Consider the following 10,140-nt stretch of genomic DNA (forward strand, 5'->3'; position numbering starts at 1 on the left):
TTAGGATTGGGTCTTGTCCATCACATCATTCTCCTAATGATGTGATCCCGTTATCAATGACATCCAATGTCCATAGTCAGGAAACCATGACTATCTGTTGACCAACGAGCTAGTCAACTAGAGGCTTACTAGGGACATGTTGGTGTCTGTTATTCACACATGTATTACGATTTCCGGATAATACAATTATAGCATGAATAAAGACAATTATCATGAACAAGGAAATATAATAATAATGCTTTTATTATTGCCTCTAGGGCATATTTCCAACAGTCTCCCACTTGCACTAGAGTCAATAATCTAGTTACATTGTGATGAATCGAACACCCATGGAATTCTGGTGTTGATCATGTTTTGCCCTAGGGAGAGGTTTAGTCAACAGATCTGCTACATTCAGGTCCGTATGCACTTTTCAAATATCTATGTCTCCATCTTGAACATTTTCACGAATGGAGTTGAAGCGACGCTTGATGTGCCTTGTCTTCTTATGAAACCTGGGCTCCTTGGCAAGTGCAATAGCTCCAGTGTTGTCACAGAAGAGTTTGATTGGCCCCGACGCATTGGGTATGACTCCTAGGTCGGTGATGAACTCCTTCACCCATATTGCTTCATGTGCTGCCTCCGAGGCTGCCATGTACTCCGCTTCACATGTAGATCCCGCCACGACGCTCTGCTTGCAACTGCACCAGCTTACTGCCCCACCATTCAAAATATACACGTATCCAGTCTGTGACTTAGAGTCATCCAGATCTGTGTCGAAGCTAGCGTCGACGTAACCTTTTACGACGAGCTCTTCGTCACCTCCATAAACGAGAAACATTTCCTTAGTCCTTTTCAGGTACTTCAGGATATTCTTGACCGCTGTCCAGTGTTCCTTGCCGGGATTACTTTGGTACCTTCCTACCAAACTTACGGCAAGGTTTACATCAGGTCTGGTACACAGCATGGCATACATAATAGACCCTATGGCTGAGGCATAGGGGATGACACTCATCTCTTCTATATCTTCTGTCGTGGTCGGACATTGAGCTGAGCTCAATTTCACACCTTGTAATACAGGCAAGAACCCCTTCTTAGACTGATCCATATTGAACTTCTTCAATATCTTATCAAGGTATGTGCTTTGTGAAAGACCTATGAGGCGTCTTGATATATCTCTGTAGATCTTGATTCCTAATATATAAGCAGCTTCTCCAAGGTCCTTCATTGAAAAACTCTTATTCAAGTAGGCCTTGATGCTGTCCAAGAGTTCTATATCATTTCCCATCAAAAGTATGTCATCTACATATAATATGAGAAATGCTACAGAGCCCCCACTCACTTTCTTGTAAACGCAGGCTTCTCCATAAGTCTGTGTAAACCCAAACGCTTTGATCATCTCATCAAAGCGAATGTTCCAACTCCGAGATGCTTGCACCAGCCCATAAATCGAGCGTTGGAGCTTGCACACCTTGTCAGCGTTCTTAGGATCGCCAAAACCTTCCGGTTGCATCATATACAATTCTTCCTTAAGGAAACCATTAAGGAATGCCGTTTTGACGTCCATTTGCCATATTTCATAATCATAAAATGCGGCAATCGCTAACATGATTCAGACAGACTTCAGCTTCGCTACCGGTGAGAAAGTCTCATCGTAGTCAACCCCTTGAACTTGTCGATAACCCTTAGCGACAAGTCGAGCTTTATAGATGGTCACATTACCATCCGCGTCTGTCTTCTTCTTAAAGATCCATTTATTTTCTATGGCTCGCCGCTCAACGGGCAAGTCAGTCAAAGTCCATACTTAGTTTTCATACATGGATCCTATCTCAGATTTCATGGCTTCTAGCCATTTGTCGGAATCCAGGCCCGCCATCGCTTCCTCATAGTTCGAAGGTTCACCGTTGTCTAACAACATGATTTCCAAGACAGGGTTGTCGTACCACTCTGGTGCGGAACGTGTCCTTGTGGACCTTCGAATTTCAGTAGGAGCTTGATCATAAGTATCTTGATCATTATCATTAACTTCCTCTCTAGTCGGTGCAGGCACCTCAGGAACATTTTCTTGAGTTGCGCCATTTTCCGGTTCAAGAGGTAATACTTCATCAAGTTCTACTTTCCTCCCACTTACTTCTTTCGAGAGAAACTCCTTCTCTAGAAAGGATCCATTCTTGGCAACAAAGATCTTGCCTTCGGATCTGAGGTAGAAGGTATACCCAACAGTTTCTTTAGGGTATCCTATGAAGACGCATTTTTCCGACTTGGGTTCGAGCTTTTCAGGTTGAAGTTTCTTGACATCAGCATCGCATCCCCAAACTTCTAGAAACGACAACTTAGGTTTCTTACCAAACCATAATTCAAACGGTGTCGTCTCAACGGATTTCGACGGAGCCCTATTTAAAGTGAATGCGGCAGTCTCTAAAGCATACCCCCAAAAGGATAACGGTAAATCGGCAAGAGACATCATAGATCGCACCATATCTAATAGAGTGCGATTACGATGTTCGGACACACCATTACGCTGAGGTGTTCCAGGCGGCGTGAGTTGTGAAACTATTCCACATTTTCTTAAGTGTGTGCCAAACTCGTGACTCAAGTATTCTCCTCCACGATCTGATCGCAGGAACTTGATTTTCCTGTCACGTTGATTCTCAACCTCACTCTGAAATTCCTTGAACTTTTCAAAGGTTTCAGACTTGTGTTTCATTAAGTAGACATACCCATATCTACTTAAGTCATCAGTGAGGGTGAGAACATAACGATAGTCACCGCGAGCCTCAACACTCATTGGACCGCACACATCAGTATGTATGATTTCCAATAAGTTGGTTGCTCGCTCCATTGTTCCTGAGAACGGAGTCTTGGTCATTTTATCCAAGAGGCATGGTTCGCACGTGTCAAATGATTCGTAATCAAGAGACTCTAAAAGTCCATCAGCATGGAGCTTCTTCATGCGTTTGACACCTATGGGACCAAGGCGGCAGTGCCACAAGTATGTGAGACTATCATTATCAACCTTACATCTTTTGGTACTCACACTATGAATATGTGTAGCATTACGCTCGAGATTCATTAAGAATAAACCATTCACCATCGGAGCATGACCATAAAACATATCTCTCATATAAATAGAACAACCATTATTCTCGGATTTAAATGAGTAGCCATCTTGTATTAACGAGATCCTGATACAATGTTCATGCTCAAACTTGGCACTAAATAACAATTATTGAGGTTCAGAACTAATCCCGTAGGTAAATGTAGAGGTAGCGTGCCGACGGCGATCACATCGACTTTGGAACCATTCCCGACGCGCATCGTCACCTCGTCCTTCGCCAGTCTCCGCTTATTCTGCAGCTCCTGCTTTGAGTTACAAATGTGAGCAACTGCGCCGGTATCAAATGCCCAGGAGCTACTACGAGTACTGGTAAGGTACACATCAATTACATGTATATCACATATACCTTTTGTTTTGCCGGCCTTCTTGTCCGCTAAGTATTTGGGGCAGTTCCGCTTCCAGTGACCACTTCCCTTGCAATAAAAGCACTCAGTCTCGGGCTTGGGTCCATTCTTTGGCTTCTTCCTGGCAGCTTTCTTGCCAGGCGCGGCAACTTCCTTGCCGTCCTTCTTGGAGTTCTTTTTACCCTTGCCCTTCTTGAACTTGGTGGTTTTATTGACCATCAACACTTGATGTTCCTTCTTGACTTCTACCTCTGCTGATTTCAGCATAGCAAATACTTCAGGAATGGTCTTTTCCATCCCCTGCATATTGAAGTTCGTCACAAAGCTCTTGTAGCTCGGTGGAAGCGACTGAAGGATTCTGTCAATGACCGCGTCATCTGGGAGATTAACTCCCAGCTGAGTCAGGCGGTTATGTAACCCAGACATAGTGAGTATGTGCTCACTGACAGAACTATTTTCCTCCATCTTACAGCTGAAGAATTTGTCGGAGACTTCATATCTCTCGACCCGGGCATGAGCTTGGAAAACCATTTTCAGCTCTTCGAACATCTCATATGCTCCGTGTCTCTCAAAACGCTTTTGGAGCCCCGGCTCTAAGCTGTAAAGCATGCCGCACTGAACGAGGGAGTAGTCATCGGTACGTGCCTGCCAAGCGTTCATAACGTCTTGTTCTGCAGGGAGAACAGGTGCATCACCTAGCGATGCTTGTAGGATATAATCTTTCTTGGAAGCTATGAGGATGATCCTCAGGTTCCGGACCCAGTCTGTATAGTTGCTGCCATCGTCTTTCAGCTTGGTTTTCTCTAGGAACGCGTTGAAGTTGAGGACTACGTTGGCCATTTGATCTACAAGACATATTGTAAATATTTTAGACTAAGTTCATGAGAATTAAGTTCATCTAATCAAATGATTCAATGAACTCCCACTTAGATAGACATCCATCTTCTAGTCATCTAAGTATAACATGATCCGAGTCAACTAGGCCGTGTCCGATCATCACGTGAGACGGACTAGTCAACGTCGGTGAACATCTTCATGTTGATCGTATCTTCTATATGACTCATGCTCGACCTTTCGGTCTTCTGTGTTCCGAGGCCATGTCTATACACATGCTAGGCTCGTCAAGTCAACCTAAGTGTTTGCATGTGTAAATCTATCTTACACCCGTTGTATGTGAACGTTAGAATCTATCACACCCGATCATCACGTGGTGCTTCGAAACAACGAACTGTCGCAACGGTGCACAGTTAGGGGGAACACTTTCTTGAAATTATTATGAGGGATCATCTTATTTACTACCGTCGTTCTAAGTAAACAAGATGCTAAACATGATAAACATCACATGCAATCAAATAATAATAGTGACATGATATGGCCAATATCACATAGCTCCTTTGATCTCCATCTTGGGGCTCCATGATCACCCTGTCACCGGCATGACACCATGATCTCCATCATCATGATCTCCATCATTGTGTCTCCATGAAGTTGCTCGCCAACTATTACTTCTACTACTATGGCTAACACGTTTAGCAATAAAGTAAAGTAATTTACATGGCGTTTCTCAATGACACGCAGGTCATACAAAAAATAAAGACAACTCCTATGGCTCCTGCCGGTTGTCATACTCATCGACATGCAGGTCGTGATTCCTATTACAATAGCATGAACATCTCATACATCACATATAGATCATTCATCATTCATCACAACTTTGGCCATATCATATCATAAAGCACTTGCTGCAAAAACAAGTTAGACGTCCTCTAATTGTTGTTGCAAGTTTTACGTGGCTGAAGTAGGGTTCTAGCAAGAACGTTTTCTTACCTACGTGAAAACCACAAAGTGATTTGTCAAATTCTATTTACCCTTCATAAGGACCCTTTTCATCGAATCCGCTCCAACTAAAGTAGGAGAGACAGACACCCGCCAGCCACCTTATGCAACTAGTGCATGTTAGTCGGTGGAACCGGTCTCACGTAAGCGTACGTGTAAGGTTGGTCCGGGCCGCTTCATCCCACAATACCGTTGAAGCAAGATAAGACTAGTAACGGCAAGAAAGTTGACAACATCTACGCCCACAACAATTGTGTTCTACTCGCGCAAGAAGAACTACGCATAGACCTAGCTCATGATGCCACTGTTGGGGAACGTTGCAAAAAACAAAAATTTTCCTATGGTTTCACCAAGATCCATCTATGAGTTCATCTAGCAACGAGTGATCGGATGCATCTACATACCTTTGTAGATCGCGAGCGGAAGCGTTCAAAGAACGGGGATGAGGTAGTCGAACACGACGTGATCCAAATCACCGGAGATCCTAGCACCGAACGGACGGCACCTCCGCGTTCAACACACGTACGGTCAGCGTAACGTCTCCTTCTTCTTGATCCAGCAAGAGGGAGGGAGAGGTTGAGGAAGATGGCTCCAGCAGCAGCACGACGGCGTGGTGGTGATGGAGCTGCAGTACTCCGTCAGGGCTTCGCCAAGCGCTATGGAGGAGGAGGAGGTGTTGGAGAGGGAGAAGGAGGCAACCAAAGGCATGGATGAAAAGCCCTCCTTCCCCCACCATATATAGGAGGGCCAAGGGGGGGGGCGCCGGCCCTAGGAGATCCAATCTCCTAGGGGGGCGGCGGCCAAGGGAGGTTTCCCTCCCCCCCAAGGCACCTAGGAGGTGCCTTCCACTAGTGGGACTCTTCCCTTTTGTGAACCCTAGGCGCATGGGCCTCTTGGGGCTGGTGCCCTTGGCCCATGTAGGCCAAGGCGCACCCCCTACAGCCCATGTGGCCCCCCGGGACAGGTGGCCCCACCCGGTGGACCCCCGGGACCCTTTCGGTGGTCCCGGTACAATACCGATAACCCTGAAACTTGTCCCGATGGCCGAAATAGCACTTCCTATATATAATTCTTTACCTCCGGACCATTTCGGAACTCCTCGTGACGTCCGGGATCTCATCCGGGACTCCGAACAACATTCGGGTTACTGCATATACATATCCCTACAACCCTAGCGTCACCGAACCTTAAGTGTGTAGACCCTACGGGTTCGGGAGACATGTAGACATGACCGAGATCGCTCTCCGGTCAATAACCAACATCGGGATCTGGATACCCATGTTGGCTCCCACATGCTCCTTGATGATCTCATCGGATGAACCACGATGTCGAGGATTCAAGCAACCCCGTATACAATTCCCTTTGTCAATCGATATGTTACTTGCCCGAGATTCGATCGTCGGTATCCCAATACCTCGTTCAATCTCGTTACCGGCAAGTCACTTTACTCGTACCGTAATGCATGATCCCGTGACCAGACACTTGGTCACTTTGAGCTCATTATGATGATACATTACCGAGTGGGCCCAGTGATACCTCTCCGTCATACGGAGTGAAAAATCCCAGTCTTGATCCGTGTCAACCCAACAGACACTTTCGGAGATACCCGTAGTATACCTTTATAGTCACCCAGTTATGTTGTGATGTTTGGCACACCCAAAGCACTCCTACGGTATCCGGGAGTTACATGATCTCATGGTCTAAGGAAAAGATACTTGACATTGGAAAACTCTAGCAAACGAACTATACGATCTTATGCTATGTTTAGGATTGGGTCTTGTCCATCACATCATTCTCCTAATGATGTGATCCCGTTATCAATGACATCCAATGTCCATAGTCAGGAAACCATGACTATCTGTTGACCAATGAGCTTGTCAACTAGAGGCTTACTAGGGACATGTTGGTGTCTGTTATTCACACATGTATTACGATTTCTGGATAATACAATTATAGCATGAATAAAGACAATTATCATGAACAAGGAAATGTAATAATAATGCTTTTATTATTGCCTCTAGGGCATATTTCCAACAGAGCATACTATTGATTTTGACTTTGTAGGCATTTCACCTATTGATCTGTCGGATCAAGATCTTATCTTCCATGAGGAGGAAATTTGGAAGGTGATCAAGGACATGCCCGCGGACATGGCACCCGGGCCGGATGGATACATTAGAAATTTTTTCCAAAAAGCTTGGGCCATTATTAAAGGAGATGTTATTGCTGCAATCCACAAGTTATTTCTCAACAATGGCAGGGGATTTGGCAGACTAAATCAGGCCCTGATTATGGTGTTGCCAAAGAAGCCAGATGCCTGCCAGGTCAAGGACTTCCGGCCGATCAGTCTTGTTGACAGTGCGCCCAAGCTTGCTTCCAAGCTTCTTGCATCCAGACTGAGTAGGAGGATGGGAGAAATAGTGAGTATCAATCAGTCGGCGTTCATCAAGGGTAGAAGCATCCATGACAATTTCTTGCTCGTTAGACAAATGGCTCGCAAACTTCATCGGAGGAAAACCAAAGGTGTGCTGCTGAAACTTGACATATCGAGAGCGTTTGACACCCTATCCTGGCCGTTTCTTTTTGAGGTGCTTCGAGCTAAGGGGTTCTCTGGCCGCTGGATTTCTTGGATTGCAACTCTGCTCACATCAGCAAGTTCCAGAATCGTGGTCAATGGATGTGCGGGAGAGAAATTTATGCATGCGCAAGGGCTACGCCAAGGAGAATCCCTCTCCCCTCTCCTCTTTGTCATTGCTATGGATGTGCTTACTTCGATGATGATCAAGGCTCAAGAGTTGCAGGTGCTTACGAAGATTCCTGGTTGCATGCCTCTGCATCGGCTGCCTCTCTACGCAAACGATGTTGTCCTTTTCATTAGACCGACAAGATCGGATCTGGTTTTTGTGAAGGAAGCTCTTGGAATCTTCGGACAGGCATCAGGGCTGGTCATAAACTTTGCCAAGTCCTCGGCTGTCATGATCAGAGCCTCCAAGGAAGAGGAGGAACTGGTGAAGGAGGCGCTTCCCTGGGCTATGGAGAAATTTCCGATCAAGTACCTAGGGTTGCAGCTGAGTATCAAGCATCTGAAGAGATCCAACTGGCAACCGATCATTGACACAGTGCTTAAACTGATGCCAGGATGGCAAAGAGGGCTTATCACCAGGTCGGGGCGACTTGCGCTGGTCAATCATGTGGTTCGAGCGCGGCCTACACACCACCTGATCATCGCAGAGGCTCCTAAGTGGGCGTTAGAAAAAATTGACAAAGGCTGCAGAAAGTTCTTTTGGGCAGGGACAGAGGAGGTCCATGGAGGCAAGTGCCTGGTCGCATGGGAGCGTGTGTGCAGGCCAAAGTACCTAGGAGGTCTCGGCGTGCTGAATCTTTTCAAGCAAGGGATCATGCTCCATTTGCGTTGGGAATGGCTCAAGCGCACGGACGATCTCCGGCCATGGCAAGGGCTGAACCTCATGGCCGACAAACAGGTGACTATGGCGTTTAACAGCTTGGTCAAATGGGAGGTTGGCAATGGGAGACGTGTGCTGTTTTGGAAGGACAGATGGATTAATGGAAGCTCCATCGCTGAGGTGGCCCCGATGATTAGAGCCATGATCAAGACACAGATCGCCAACAGGAGAACGGTTAAGGATGCTCTACATCTCCATACGTGGACATCTGACATCTGACATTCCTAGTGCAATTCATCCAGCTTTGGGATCTGGTCATTGGTATGAACCTGGACCCTGACTCTGAAGACAAACCTCTTTGGCAATGGAGCTCCAATGGTATCTACTCAGCCCGCACCGCCTATAAGATGCTATGCGAAGGAGGCATCTGATTTCAATGCTCTTCGGCAATATGGAAATGTTGGGTGCCGCTGACCTGCAAGATATTCATTTGGCTGGCACTGCAATACCGCGTATGGACATCCGATAGGAGGCAAAGGCATGGCCTTCAAGAACATAGCTCGCCATGTTTCCTTTGTGAGCAAGAAGAGGACACGGTGGATCACATCTTACTGCAATGCGTCTATGCTCGCCAAGTTTGGTTCATTTGCTTTAGGCGATTAACCATTGAGCTCTCTATACTCCCAACACAGCAAGATCGCTTGGAGGCATGGTGGTCAATCTCCAGGAAACGCATCATCAAACCGTACCGTAAGGGATTTGACGCGCTCGTCATCTTGATATGCTGGAATCTCTGGAAGCAAAGAAACGGCAGAGTGTTCTCGCACTCCAACAATGCCAACGAGTGGGGAGCCGCGGACATTATTGCTCGAGAGCTAAGACTTTGGATAGCGGCTCGAAGGAGAGGAGTTCAACAGCTTGCCGAGTAGTTGCTTAGTGTGTGGAGTGGAGTGGAGTTTGGGTTTGCTCCCAATGTGGAATTGCCAACCGTTGTAATTCTTGTAATTAACCCTCTACCTTTTATAAAGCTAAGGTACGCAATTTGCGTACTCTTGAAAAAAAAAATCCCGAAGACATCAATCAGAACTATGACTGCTACTCCCCAGCGCAGAAACCAAAAGCGACAACGGCGGAAGCTATTCCATCACATCAAACATCAAGCTCAATGGTGTACCTTCGACTAGTACATCACCTGAAGTCAAAATCGGCCTTTTCTTTTGTCAAACTCTGATTGCTACATGCATACCAGGAATCTCCCAGTAGGTTAATTCAAGAATTGAAGAAGGAAAAGCTATTACGTGGGTTTAGCACGTGATTATCAAGGAAAAAGAGACATTGATCAGAGGCAAGCTATCAGCGCGCAAATCCTGCAGGCCTTGGTCAATACGGATCCAGTAAAAAGAGAAGAAGAAGGGCCAGACCCGGACTCTCCTCGACTGTTGAGTTTCCGCTGCCGAGC

The sequence above is a fragment of the Triticum aestivum genome, chromosome 6A (genome assembly GCF_018294505.1).
Source record: "Triticum aestivum cultivar Chinese Spring chromosome 6A, IWGSC CS RefSeq v2.1, whole genome shotgun sequence".
In the NCBI taxonomy this organism is placed as follows: Eukaryota; Viridiplantae; Streptophyta; class Magnoliopsida; order Poales; family Poaceae; genus Triticum; species Triticum aestivum.